General features: G+C 48.9%; 2 protein-coding genes across 6 annotated transcripts in view; both read left to right on the top strand.

Annotated features, from left to right (window-relative positions):
- LOC142466919 (uncharacterized) overlaps nucleotides 1-14,740 on the top strand; it is a 248,109-nt gene that overhangs the window by 142,535 nt on the left and 90,834 nt on the right.
- The window catches only part of LOC142466911 (uncharacterized), a 28,998-nt gene continuing 15,925 nt past the window's right edge, over nucleotides 1,668-14,740 (top strand). Inside the window, exons 1-3 of one of the 5 annotated variants that reach the window (XR_012788271.1) lie at nucleotides 1,752-2,258; nucleotides 3,516-3,646; nucleotides 8,790-8,981. The gene's annotated coding sequence lies outside the window, so the exon portion shown is untranslated. Of the gene's footprint in view, nucleotides 2,259-3,515; nucleotides 3,647-8,789; nucleotides 8,982-14,740 lie in introns of those variants that run through there. The other 4 variants (XM_075572518.1, XM_075572517.1, XM_075572516.1 and 1 more) reach the window with 4 other exon arrangements.

Below are 14,740 nucleotides of genomic sequence, written 5' to 3'. Positions count from 1 at the left end.
CTGCCTCCACTCACCTCCCGCTCCACTCACCTCCCCGGCGCGGGACAGGCAGTGGGCAGGGCAGCCTGCCGCTGCCTCCACTCACCTCCCGCTCCCTGCACTCACCTCCCGCTCCCTCCACTCACCTCCCCGGCGCGGGGACAGGCAGTGGGCAGGGCAGCCTGCCGCTGCCTCCACTCACCTCCCGCTCCCTCCACTCACCTCCCGCTCCCTCCACTCACCTCCCCTGGCGCGGGGACAGGCATTGGCCAGGGCAGCCTACCGCTGCCACGCGGCACCTAAGATGGCGGCGGACGGAAGGACCCCTTCCTCCCTCGCGGACTAACTAACATGGCGGCGGCCAGAAGGAGAGGTGAGTGTGTGTGTGTGTGTGTGTGTGTGTGTGTGTGTGTGTGTCACAGCGTGACCGTGTGTGTGTGTGTGGGACACTGTGTGTGTCTGTGTGCGTGTGTGTGTGTGTTACACTGTGTCTCAGACACTGTAGAGTGGGGACCGGAGCTACACATGGGGGGGAGGGGGGGTCAGGAGCGGAGAAAGATACAAGGGGAGTGGAGAGGAGGGACCTGTCAATTTAAAGCAAACCAACCCCCCTCCTGTCCACTGCCCCCCCCCCTCCTGTCCACTGTCAACCCCCCTCCTGTCCACTCTCCCCCGCTCCTGTCCACTGTCACCCCCCCCCTCCTGTCCACTGTCACCCCCCCTCCTGTCCACTGTCACCCCCCCCTCCTGTCCACTGTCACCCCCTCCTGTCCACTCTCCCCCCTCCTGTCCACTCTCCCCCCCCCTGTCCACTGTCCTTTCCACTGTCCCCCCCCGTCCACTCTCCCCCCCTCCTGTCCACTGTCCTTTCCACTGTCCCCCCCCCCCACCCGGCCACTGCCCCCCCCTCCCCCCGGCCACTGTCCCCCCCCTCCTGTCCACCGTCCCCCCCATCCTGTCCACTCTCCCCCCCTCCTGTCCACTCTCCCCCCCTCCTGTCCACTCTCCCCCCCCCTGTCCACTGTCCTTTCCACTGTCCCCCCCCCCCCCGTCCACTCTCCCCCCCCTCCCATCCCCTCCTGTCCACTGTCCTTTCCACTGTCCCCCCTCCCCCGGCCACTGCCCCCCCCCTCCCCCCGGCCACTGTCCCCCCCCTCCTGTTCACCGTCCCCCCCCCTCCCCTCCTTTTCCCCCCCTCTCCCCCCCCTTTTCCTCCCCTCTCCCCCCCCCCTTTTCCTAGCGCTAAATGTAACTCACGGTCAACGCCGGGTCTCTCAGCTAGTGGAGTATAAAATAACATACACACCTCTGGAGTTTAAAAAAAAAAAAAAAGTATTTTAAAATAAAAATACATATTTTAATTTTTAATTGGGATATACATTGCACCCCGTGTCTTCCGATTCACTCATAGGGCTAAAACAGACATTGTTTGGAAACTGTATCCAACGTGAATATCCAATAATCCTCACGTTGCAATAAAAGTATATCTTTATCCATACCTGTCATGCTGTTTTTTACCTGTTCTATAGCCATTACTTTAAGTGAAGTCACTGAATGCCAGAACTCCCTGCAGACATTTCTAAGTGTCTTTCTTGTGTACTGATAAACCTCACAGGGGAAGCAGTACAGGGACTCCGATTACTGATGACATCACTTGCCAATGAATGTGGAAGGAGGAGTGAATGATAAGCACCGCCCCACTACTGGAATGGATGAAGGAAAGAATCACATCATCAAAATGGCAAAACGGAGCGCAGAGAAGGCAGGACAACGTGAGGACAGGAACCTACTGATGACGTCATAACATCGCGGGATTTGGAGAAGGAGATTTTGGAGCAAATGAGAATGGAGATCAGCCCTGTGCATCATCTGCAAGTGACGGATTGAGATTTAAGGAAGACAATTACACCCATCAGGGACCATTAAGGACACTTGCGGTGGGGTCTATATATGGAACTTTTCACATGTTATTTATTCATTGTGCCATTTGCTTCTGAGAAAGGCCCTTGAGGCCGAAACGTCAACTATTGGCTAATACATTTTCTATGCAGAAATCCGCAGTGCCCAGGTTTTTTCCTTTCATACAGTATAAAGCAGGCTGCCAGCACCCAAAATAACCACAGAGAGCAGAAAGGGCAGGAGAGACAGAAAACCTGGACCGTAGTGAAAACCCGGCACGGATTGAGCAGAATCCTTACAGAACTACAGCCTGAAACCCTCTAAAAGCCTGTCCTGTTTCTACAACATCGTGGAAGTTTAGCATCTCCTGGAACCAACAGGTATGAAGCACCACAACACCAGATAGTGCAAATCTCCCAGAGGCGGGGAAGCAGCGCTATAAAGGAAAGGTATACAGGGATATACCAAATAAGTATACATGGGAAGGATGTTGATCCAGGGAGTAATCTGATTGCCAATTCTTGGAGTCAGGGAGGAATTTAGTTTTCCCCTTATGAGATGTCATTGGATAATATGACACTGGGGTTTTTTTTTTTTTTGTTTCAATTTTTTTATTGTTTTGGAGAGACACAACAAATATTCAACATTGGTACACACATATTGTTCAAGTATTACCAGTTGTGTTTAAAACAAAAAAAGCCTCTACAATTCGTTATCAGTGCTTAAATAAAATATTCGTTTTAACATAGTCTTTGGGCCTCATGCAGAGAGCAGCGCTATTTAGAATTGGAGAGGGGAATAAAAAGAAGCTTTAATGGAGAGTTTTTTTCTCCATATGCAGAAAGGTCCGAAAACTGCATTTAGAATCCTTTCTGCATATGGAGAGTTTCAACCAGCGATATGAGCGCTGTTGAAACGTGTTGAAAAAAAAACGCGTTTTTTTTTTTTCCTCCCCCACCGGCCGCCGACCTCCAGCTTCCAGCCAAGTTTTTTTGGCGGAGGTAAATAGAGAATTTCTCTCCATGTTATTGGCGCGATCAGCCACTAGATGGCGATCGCGCCTTTCTGAATATGGATATTTTTAGAACGGGAAATTTAGGTTCTTGCCGGTAGCTCGGCGAGAATCACAAAAAAAAAAAAAAACATGGCGCTTTTTTTTAAAACTCGCCAGTACCTGCAGTTCTACAGGCATTTCTCTCCAAAAAATGCCGCTATTCACCTTACCGCTGCTCTCTGCATGAGGCCCTTTGTGTTAATATGATCTGTTTCCACATCTTAGGCTGTGCTAGGGAAGCAGCCGCCTCCTTGCGTGACTCTCGTAGAATTTAGCAAAGAATAGAGAAGAACAGAGAAGAGAAAGAAAGGGGTGGGGGGGAGGGGGGAGAAGCCCATTTATCTAGTTTCTCTGTAGTTATGTCTATGTGTTCCTAATTGCCCGGCCAAATTTCCCAGATTTTGTGAAATTTGTCAAGTTTTTGGCTCAATTGCGCTGAAAGGAGCTCCATCATTTTTATTTCCCTTAGTCTCCGTAAAACCGTCTGTCTAGAGGGCGCGTTCACCTTTTTCCAGGCCGCTGCAATAGCACAGCGGGCTGCCGTAAACACGTGAATTGTCATTTTACTTTCCGCCGTTTCCAGATCTTCGATGGAACACTTAGCAATGGTAGCTCAAGTTTCTCTCTTCTAAGGACCGATGCTAGAGGAGAAGGAGTTGGAGTAGGAATCGGAAGCAAACCTGCCCCAGGTTTTTTCTCTGGATCCATAAGAAGGTATATATAGGATAAAGTATCTGTCTAAATTTAGCATAGGTTGGACTTGATGGACGCATGTCTTTTTTCAACATCATCTACTATATAACTATGTAACTGTGTAACTATAATGGATGAATCCTAGGAAATATTTGGCTCAACCTGTTAGCCAGGATTTTACTGTAGCTTTTCAGATCCGTATTAGCAATGAAATTGGGCTGTAGCTACCACAACATATAGGGTCCTTACCCTCTATAGGAATCACCACTATATTGGCTTTCGTCATCTGTGGGTAGGGTTGCCAGGTGTCCGGTTTTCACCCGGACAGGCCGGTTATTCTGCTGCCTGTACGGTATAAAATTGGAGGTAATACCGGACACCTATGTGTCCGGTATTACCATTGTTGCGACAGTGGCAGCATGAGGGCTGGCATGGTCAGTGGTGAGGGCGGCGCATAGTGCTGAGAGGGCGGCAGAGGCAGTGAGAGGGCGGCGGCATAGTGCTGAGAGGGCGGTGGCATAGTGCTGAGAGGGCGGGCGGAGGCTGTGAGAGGGTGGTGGCATAGTGCTGAGAGGGCGGGCGGAGGCAGTGAGAGGGCGGCGGCATAGCGCTGAGAGGGCGGGCGGAGGCAGTGAGAGGGCGGCGGCATAGTGCTGAGAGGGCGGGCAGAGGCAGTGAGAGGGCGGCGGCATAGCGCTGAGAGGGTGGGCGGAGGCAGTGAGAGGGCGGCGGCATAGTGCTGAGGGTGGGCGGAGGCAGTGAGAGGGCGGCGGTATAGTGCTGAGAGGGCGGCGGCATAGTGCTGAGAGGGCGGGCGGAGGCAGTGAGAGGGCGGCGGTATAGTGCTGAGAGGGCAGGCGGAGGCAGTGAGAGGGCGGTGGCATAGTGCTGAGAGGGCGGCGGAGGCAGTGAGAGGGCGGTGGCATAGTGCTGAGAGGGCGGGCGGAGGCAGTGAGAGGGTGGCGGCATAGTGCTGAGAGGGCGGGTGGAGGCAGTGAGAGGGTGGCGGCATAGTGCTGAGAGGGCGGGTGGAGGCAGTGAGAGGGCGGCGGTATAGTGCTGAGGGCGGGCGGAGGCAGTGAGAGGGCGGTGGCATAGTGCTTAGAGGGCGTGTGATAGCAGTGAGAGGGCGGGCGGAGGCAGTGAGAGGGCGGTGGCATAGTGCTGAGAGGGCATGCGGAGGCAGTGAGAGGGCGGTGGCATAGTGCTGAGAGGGCGGGCGGAGGCAGTGAGAGGGCGGTGGCATAGTGCTGAGAGGGCGGGCGGAGGCAGTGAGAGGGCGGTGGCATAGTGCTGAGAGGGCGGCGGAGGCAGTGAGAGGGCGGTGGCATAGTGCTGAGAGGGCGGGCGGAGGCAGTGAGAGGGTGGCGGCATAGTGCTGAGAGGGCAGGTGGAGGCAGTGAGAGGGTGGCGGCATAGTGCTGAGAGGGCGGGTGGAGGCAGTGAGAGGGTGGCGGCATAGTGCTGAGAGGGCGGGTGGAGGCAGTGAGAGGGCGGCGGTATAGTGCTGAGGGCGGGCGGAGGCAGTGAGAGGGCGGTGGCATAGTGCTTAGAGGGCGGGTGATAGCAGTGAGAAGGCGGGCGGAGGCAGTGAGAGGGCGGTGGCATAGTGCTGAGAGGGTGGGCGGAGGCAGTGAGAGGGCGGTGGCATAGTGCTTGGAGGGCGGCGGCAGTGAGACTTCCATCTCCAGGTTTAGGTTCTGAAGCTCCTTCTGAGAGACTTTGAGATCTAAGTTAAGATGTAGGATAGTTTTCTTTGACATGTCCAGCTACTCAGTGAGACTGAGAAGGTCCTTTCTGGAGACTTCCAGTTCTGTGCGGCAGCTGTTGATCTCATGATGTGAGGCACCCAGTGCTCTGTGGAGTGTATGAACCTTCTTCTGAGATACGTCTACGTCTGTCCGGACACTGTTGACATCCTGTTGTGAGGCATTCAGCTCTATGCGAAGAGTGTGAACCTCTTGCTGGAAGACTGTCATCTGCTTCAGTGCCTCCTCATACTTCTGCTTCAGCTTAGCCATCATTTTATCAGGTTGGCTCCGCTTTTCATCCATGGCGGAAATAGTAGCGTTTGCAGTATCTAGTTCAGTCTTGAGATCGTCCAATTTTGTCCTGGCCAAAGAGTGCATTGTGAGCACATCTTTCTGTAGCTTCACGTTATTTTTCAGTAGCTCTGTGTAATCATCTTTCTTCAGTTTCAATTGTTCCTGGAGCAGATCACAGTCACGCCTGGCATCCTTCAGGGCATCCCCAGGGCTGGTCAAGGGATCGTCACTCACTGGTTCCGGCTCCGCTTCCCTGGGATGGTTGGTTGAGTTTTTTCCACTATTAGCACCGGACAGACACTTCTTTGGGGTACACGACTTCTGCCTTGGGCCCTCTTCATATTCGGTCATCCGCGGGACGACTTCTCCATTTTTTTTCTAGGCTGCAGGGCATTTCGGACCCCCTTTTCCTCCAAGATCTGCAGATGTCTGTTCCTTCCACGGTAAGTGAAGAACCACTTTTCTTTTTCTTTTTTCGCCTTTTTGTATTGGATGACACTGTCCCCTTAGGGATACTGGGGTCTCCATCTTCATTTGAAATTTTAGCAGCGTCACTGGATCCACCTGGCTTTTCTTGCAACTGTAATAGCGGACGGAAATATTCGGTGATCCACTGCTCCCGCTCTTTCTCCCGCCGATCATATTCGTCATCATAGGGAGTGGTCTTTTCGGTTCGTACCTAGTTCAGGCACCCCCACCATTCTTGGAGTGTTTTGTGGGTGTGACTCGGTTTGGGTTCCCCATAAGAGATGTCTTCCTCCTCATCGGACTGGAAGGGCCACTCTTCCGTGGGGTAGGGTTCATTACAGGAACGCCGTATTTTGTCCTCCATTTTGGGGCTATCAGGTATATTTTTCTTCCTGACCTCAGGAGGTGCTATTGCAGCTGTTGTCACTGTATTTGCTAGAACCCCCAATAGTTGTAGTCATACAGGTGGGCATATTTTGCTTGTAGAGGTCATAGCTCTCACAGGCCTCTCTGAAGACTTTTCCTTCCCTTGGGTAAGTTTTACAACATTAGCATTACTGTGCATGCATTCATTCTCAACGTCTGAATAAGGCCTGAAGGGACACTGCTCCGTGTGGTGGGGTTCTTTACACCAGGAACACATTTTCTTCCCTATTTTTACAGAGTCTGTATTTGACTTCAGCTGGGTGGCCATTTTAAATTCCCAGGGTTCTATTTCTTTAAATACAGTGCTTGCTAGCTACCCATTTTCTGGCTTCAGCAAAGGCATTTGCTTTACACTATTTACTTGCTATGTACAATCCCTCCGCTTCAGCAACAGAATTTGGTTTTCTGCTTGAGTTCAGTAATTTTCAGTCTCATCTTTGGGTATTATGGCATTCACACTTCACACTTTGGGGGCCTGTTTTGCTCCCAAGATACATAGGCAGAGTTTTTTACTTGCAGAAAAAAAAAACCCCATTCTTTGCAGTGGAATATTTCTTTCTCTCCCGGCAGGGTGACTCAACACTCAGCAATTGGCTTTGGAATACCTTTTACACAGTTCAGCAATCCCTTTTTCCCTGGTAAGGCAATTTTACACTCAGCGTTTGTTTGCTAAAAATTCCCCTGCTTCAGCACAGTCTTACATCAATTTTCACACTTTTCTTCATATACTCAATTCACAGCTGGTAGTCCTATGCGGTGTGGCAACCTTTATTTGCAAAATCCGGACCGCTCGCGGGTCACCATCTGTATTCACTGCTTCAGCGAAACTTTTGAAAACAACAAACACCTATCCCTTTTAAGGGCTGACTCACTTCTTGTACCCTGACTATGGCTGGAAGGCAAAACCCCTATTTCAATGACCATATTACACGTTGTGATAGGCAAATAAGGTTTTACCTACTTCAGCAGTCTCTCTCTCTCTCTCCTCTTGGGATTGGGGAAAAGAGTCCATCTGTGGTTTTGTAGGTTTCAGTGCAGTGTAAGTTTCCTGCCTGGGTGTGTATCCCTTTAATTCTGATCTCTGCTGCAGGTGAATCTTTGTTTTTGTTGCTCAGGTTTGTTTGCAAGACTGTATGCAGGCAAAAGCACACAAAAAAAATTCCACAGGCATTCTCCAGCCCTTTAAACTTCAAAGGCCACCTCTCATCCCAAATTTCTGACACGATATGTAGGAGGACATGTGCAGAGATACACAATGGAGACTGTTGTAAGGTGAAATTATAACAAGGCTTTACTGTGCCTGTCGCTTTAAACAGCAAAAAAATCAACATAAGCGCAAAAGTGAGCCAACCAAAAACCCCTATCTCGGCTTTGGAGACTATACAGTATATACATGTAGCTCAGCCCTCTTTGACTGGGTTGGTTAGCTAAGCTATTTACCAGCCCCAAATCATGGAGACATTTATCAATACACAGACATAGATAATAGTCTTATACGGAAAAGTCTTATCTGTTAGCTGGGCTGCTGTAGGGGAAGCTTCTCTGCTCTCCTGGAACCGCACCCTTGTGTGCACAGAAAATGTCAGGCTCCAAGTTTAGAATCTTGTCCCCTTTTGTCTTGTGGTCAGCTTGTCGCTCAAGACATCTGCCCTTCCTTGGTTCAGCCCCGTTGTGGACTAAGGAATCTCTGCTCTGTCTCCAAAGTTCAGCTCAGGTGTGAGCTAAGGAGTCTCACTTCCTGTCTCAAAAGACAGGCTTTTCTAAGCCATCTAATAAGGCAGGTGGTGTTAGTTAATTGCCTACCAGCAATTAACCACCACACTGCTGGATTAGAGGCACATTTGTGAACAGGGATAAGTCCCCTGTTACAATCACCTTATTACATCAACCCCACTTTCTGTTTCTGCTTAGTTTAATCGGAAGAAAACTCACCTTTGTGTCACTTGTGTCATCGTGTCGGGGACTTTTAATTACAACAATATTTTTATTATGTAATAAGAAAGTAGTCACTGGTGTGGCCTGTGGCCCCCATTCCTTTCAAACTGTGGTTACATACAAGTGAGCCATCGTATATACTTTGCTCTCCATTAACTTCTGTTCACCTCAAAAACTGTAGAGAAGAAAGAAAAGACAAGTCACATTATTAACAACTTGTATCTTTTTTTCAGCTCTTCCTTTATAAAATAGACATTACTTTGAGACCTCACTAACTGTCCCAATTTTAGGTTTGTTAATTGTGTGAGAAACGTGGAAGAACAGAAACTTGTGGTGTTGCAGGACCACAGGAAAATCTACTACAGAACCTGCACTGCCATCTATTACTACTGCTACTGGAACACGTTCCTGCTACAACACCTTGTTACATCAACCCCACTTTCTGTTTAGTTCCACCGGAAGAAAACTCACCTTTGTGGCACTTGTCATCATGTCGGGGACTTTTTAATTACAACAGTATATATTTTTTTTTAGGTCCATACAAGCCAACAATTACGTTATGGTTGACAGCCATCATAATCCACATTGGATTAAAAATATTCCCAAGGGACAGTTCGTTTGCCTGAGAAGCAATTGTTCTAGTGATGAGGCTTTTGTGCCTCAGGCGAGCGATCTAAGAACCAATTTCTTTGAAAGAAAATATTCTTCCAATGATCTTGAACATACAGTATCCCAGTTTAAAAAATTGACAGAGCCTTTTGGAGAACAAAAAGAAAAATCCGATTTGGAATTGCAGTAATAAAATGTATTTCATCACACAGTACAATCAAATGGCCCCGAAAATCAGGCAAATATTTCATAAATATAATAATAATAGCATGTTTTTGTATAGCGCTGCTAGTTATACATAGCGCTGCTAGTTATACATAGCGCTTTATAGAGACATTTTGCAGGCACAGGTCCCTGCCCCGTGGAGCTTACAATCTATCAAATCTACGTAAGTACCAGCACTCACTGTCTAATAGCTAAATGATGAAAACAGTTGTAATGCAGAATAAACATTTAATAATAAAACAAACCATAAATAAATCAAATGTGTTTGTAGAAACCAGTATCACAAATGGGCATGTCACAAAGTGAGGGATTGGGGGTGGAAAAAGGAAAAGGGGAAAATAACATGAAACACAAGGAATATACACAAAAAATGGAGAACGGCAAGTATGCTAGGGGGGCAACGTTTCGAGGGACTACCTCTTCATCTAGCCCATTCCCCCTGATCCAAAAGGTCCCAGAGGTACTTCCCTAAGCCTCCCTTCCCCTATAACTGGTCAAATCAGACACCCCTGAAAAAAGATAGCAAACATACAGTGTAGGCTAAATACAGCTAAACAGCTAATAGCAGGGAAGCAAGAATCCACTACAGTCAATGCCAGTAGTTCATGTACTACCAGAAACTGAGTGCAATGGTACAGTCAAGGCTGAACACAGCCTGCAAGAAAGCAGCTTGCAAAGAAGCACCAGGAGTCCACAACAGTCAATGTAAGATTAATGGCAATAGCAAATGAAGACAGTAATCAAACCCTGTATGAAGACAGTAATCAAACCCTGTGGTCTGCTCCTTGTGCTCGTGTGGAGTGCTGAGGGGATCACGAGCGTTTGTCCCGCCCCTTGACATAATGACGTCACTGCCGACGTACGTTTCGCTTAGGCAAAAGCTTTCTCAAGGCTCAAGCCCAGCTCGTGATCGGAGCGCGTCCTGGACCCATACTAACTCCCTAACAGAGAGTTTGTCTTAAGCATTGAGCTTGTAACCGGTATATTTGAGCAGTTAATCGTGGCACTGAGACACTAAGCATTAGCCAAAGAGTGTACAGCTACTAAGCAGCGCCACGTTTCCTGCCGTTTTATGCTACCAGTGCCTCTTGTTGATTTTATCGTCGTTCGAGTGTATGTAGACACTACTTGTGTACTACAATTTTTATTTTTTCTACCTACTGGACCCATGGTCACTTACCTGTAGCAGATATACTCTACAAGATATCTGCGTGAAGGTAGAACTTAGTCAGTGTGTGTGAGTGCTTTAATACAGTTGTGGTGCTTTTATTCAGCAGCAACCACTCAGGGATTATGGCAGCGACCTGCTGATCTGGTTTTCCTTACTACTGGTGATCATGGTCTGTCCCTGCGAGAGTCTATTATGGTGAACACTTACCTGACATACTTACCTCTCGATACCTTGCGACCTGGTATATATAACACCACTCACCACTATCCTAAACTAGATTACTGACAGACACAGGTGATCATACTAGTGACCAATTACTACCTGACACCGAATCCAGTGGGTGTTGATTACATCTGGCTCTACCCTGCACATATCATCAAGGGTAGTAGCCCACACTATACACTTGAGACCAGGTATTTTTTACTTTCGCTGCGCTTTTTTGGCTCATTTGAGTCTCATTCACCCTGGTACTTAGCATCCATATTATTTTAATTTGAGTTATGACTCTAATAAAAATGGTTTTTAATGTACACATTCACACATCATTGTAGAGATATCCCGTCCTGGTTTTTGTACATTGTGCATCTGATTGAGTGCTCTCCATTGGGGTTCTTTTCTCTCCCAAGTATTACTGGCACATAGTACCAAGAGCTTCTATACCTGTGCAGCATGCACAGCCTGTAAGTTTAGTGTAAGTCCGACTACATTTATGTCCAACGTTACGTCCAACATTTATAAGATTAACTTTTACATGAATTGCCATTCAACTTTTGTGATCTGTTGCGATGTATCTGGTGAAGTGGGGACAGAGTAACAGCTTGCGCACAAGGAAAGACAATAAAAAAAATAGGTTAACAAGTATAATTACAAATGACCTTATGGATGAAATAAAGTCTAGGTGGTGTAGGACAAAATAATATATTAATTCACTCACACGGCCATGTGTGAGTGGTCTGTATATAAGTAAAATGCTCTGTGAAGATATATGCTTCTCTTCTAAGGCTCCCAATAGATAGAGGGGACTCGGGGTGAGAGGGTGTAGTAATAGACTGAAAATATATTTAAATTGAAAGACTCACACGCCCATGTGTGAGTAATCTGCACATCTGTTGCACATCTGTTGCAGAGTTTGGCACCTCTGTTACAGCAAATATTTCCTGATGTAGTACACAACCAAGCTCCTTTCTCTCTCGACGTAGGTCTCGGAAGTACAGAGACAATAGGGGTTTGTACCCGGTGGCAGGGGGAGTAGTGATGCAAGGTAACTAAATATATAAAGAGACTAGCACTCACATGACCAGATGTGAGTAGTGACACGTCATAAATGTGGTGATTGCAGAGTATCTTCTGTTGCAATGTGTTGTTTCCCCTCAGTGATGACAAATGGAGGAGAGGTGTTGTATTACATAAACACATAAAAGATACAAATAAGTCCATGAAATTACACTTGTAAGTAAATGGGGAGGCTCTACCGGAGTGCCTATCGGTCCCTCATGCAGATGCTCCACCATACCGCGTCCGGATTGCAAACCAGGAACTTTTAATATTACTCTTCAATGTATTGTAGTCACCTCTGGCAGTGAAAAGGTTACGCAGATTCTGTAGTGGCTTAATGAGCTTCTAGTGTTCTGTTGAAACATGTTGAACTTCAATTAGGAGGCAATTAGAATCAATGTTATTCTATTAAAACTTTTATTATTTTCAATTGTGAATGTATTATAAAACATTACAATGTAACTTCTTTTTTTCGTTAACGACTTTATAAAAAACAATTATATTAAAAAAAAATCATTACAAAATATATACACATTGTTTATTCAAAAGTATGAGTTAATTATTATTTATTAACCCTACTGCTTAATTTTGTGATTTACCCCTGTCGAACCTAATATGTGTGATCCAGATAGGGGTTCCCCGAAATTTTGCAAAATACTTCAAGGGTTCTTCCAAACAAATAAAAAGTGTGTGTGTGTGTGTGTGTGTGTGTGTGTGTGTGTGTGTGTGTGTGTGTGTGTGTGTGTGTGTGTGTGTGTGTGTGTGTGTGTGTGTGTGTGTGTGTGTGTGTGTGTGTGTGTGTGTGTGTGTGTGTGTGTGTGTGTGTGTGTGTGTGTGTGCCGAGCATGCGCATTTTAAGTGAAACTTCTTTGTCTTTTGTCACACACATTGTATTTGTGATGGTGATGTTTTAAATTCAAAATCAAATCAATTTCACTGACAAAACACAAAGAAGTGTGACTTAGAACGCATGTGGTCCGTGCTAATATATTTATATGAACTGTGAATTCTGTGCGCGCGAGACTCTGCATGTATGTGTCTGTGTGGCTCTGCGTGTGTGTGCTCGGCGGCTCACGGGGGGGGGATCGGGAGGGCTTGCTCGGCGGCTCACTACAGGGGCGGGAGGGCATGCTCGGTGGCTCATGGGGGGCGGGAGTTCTTGCTTGGTTTAAGGGCCCAGGGCTCACGACCGGCACGCCGCATCTCTCCCTTACCCTCCTCGGCGGTCGCCACTACAGTTCTGGGTTCCCGCCGACTCCCCCTCCCGCCATCGCAGGCGTCTCTCCCACGGCTCCCTCTCCTCTTCTGGGTCGCGCGCGCCAGCCTGTCGTCTTTACAGGACGCGCGGACCTGCGCTTCTGCGATCTGGTCACAGGCTAGCCCCGCCCCCTCCTATCGCGTTGCCACGCTCCCGAGCTTCAGGGCTGCCCCTGTCCGTCCCCTTTTCTACTGGACTCCTATCCAGTCCCTTCCTCAAGGCCTGCCTCCGCCCCTCCTTCCCTCTGATTGGCGCCTGTCGGATATATAACTACTTCTCAGTCAGTCAGTGCTCAGCATAATCTCTGGTACCTTGGTGCTGCTCTGGTCTTGGGCTTGGCTTTACTCTTGTTTTTCAGTATCCACGTTCCTGACCCGGCTTCAGTCTGCTTACCTCCTCTTGATCTCGACCTTGGCAAATGGAACTCGACTACGCTGTCTTCTCTAACTTCTCGGACTTGGCAAACGGAACTCGACTATGCGGTCTTCTCTCCCCTCGGACTTGGCAAACGGAACTCGACTATGCGGTCTTCTCTCCCCTCGGACTTGGCAAACGGAACTCGACTACGCGGTCTTCTCTCCTCTCGGACTTGGCTGCGTAGTAGTTTTCTGTCCATTTTCCTTGAAGGGAGGGAATATTTTTAGAATCACATTCCTTGGTTTCGCATCTTCTTTGTGTTTGCATACACACACACACCACACACCACACACCACACACCACACACCACACACCACACACACCACACACCACACACCACACACCACACACACACGCTGTATATACATACATATATTCAGTGTTCGACAATCCTATACATTTACACGCCCGGGGCGGGTGGATTTAACCTCCGGGCGAGTAAAAATTGGCCCAAGCAGCACACGTGTTGGTTTTTTAAAATTTTCCTTGCTCGCGCTGGCTGAAAAAAAAAAAACTCCCCCTACCTGACAGCTGATTGGCGTGCGCTCCCAGGCTTTGAGGGCGCGCGGCCAGGCTCTATATGAGCCCGCCCCCAACGAGCTGCCATTTTTTCTGGCCGGAGATCTGTTGGAGAGTACGAGAGTAAGTACTCTCCAATCCTCCATCCTGTGGCCGCTCTACTCCTTCCCTGCAAGCCAAGGTGTCACCCCCCTTCTCCCCCTGGCTTCCCGCGCCACTTCCCGCTTCCCCCGATACCTGCGATACCCGCGTGGGTGACAGTAGTGGGGGTGTTCCCCACCTTCTCTCCCCGGCTTCCCACGCCACTTCTCGCTTCCCCCCGATACCCGCGCCGCGGGTGACGGTAGTGGGGGTGTTCCCCGCTTACCCCGGCTTCCCGCAATACCCGCGCAGGGCGGTGATGGTAGTGGAGGTGTTCCCCGCTTACCCCAGCTTCCCACGCCACTTCCTGTTTCCCGCGATACCCGCACGGGTGACGGTAGTGGGGGTGTTCTCCGCTTGCCCCGGCTTCCCGCAATACCCGCGCGGGGCGGTGATGGTAGCCGGGGTGTTCCCCCCCTTACCTCCTTGGTCTCCGCTTCCCCACGGTCCCGTGGCTGCCTGCACAAGGCGGGAGATGGTCGCGGGGGGGGGGGGGGGCGAGCCAGCGGGGCAGTGATGGTGTTGCTCGGTCGCGCGGCCAATCCTCTTCCCTGTCGTGTGTGTGTGTGTGTGTGTGTGTGTGCATGCATGGGAGAGTGTGTGTGTGTGTGTCTGCAGAGGAGTGT

The sequence above is a fragment of the Ascaphus truei genome, chromosome 15 (genome assembly GCF_040206685.1).
Source record: "Ascaphus truei isolate aAscTru1 chromosome 15, aAscTru1.hap1, whole genome shotgun sequence".
In the NCBI taxonomy this organism is placed as follows: domain Eukaryota; kingdom Metazoa; phylum Chordata; class Amphibia; order Anura; family Ascaphidae; genus Ascaphus; species Ascaphus truei.
This window is presented reverse-complemented; position numbering and strand designations above follow the sequence as displayed.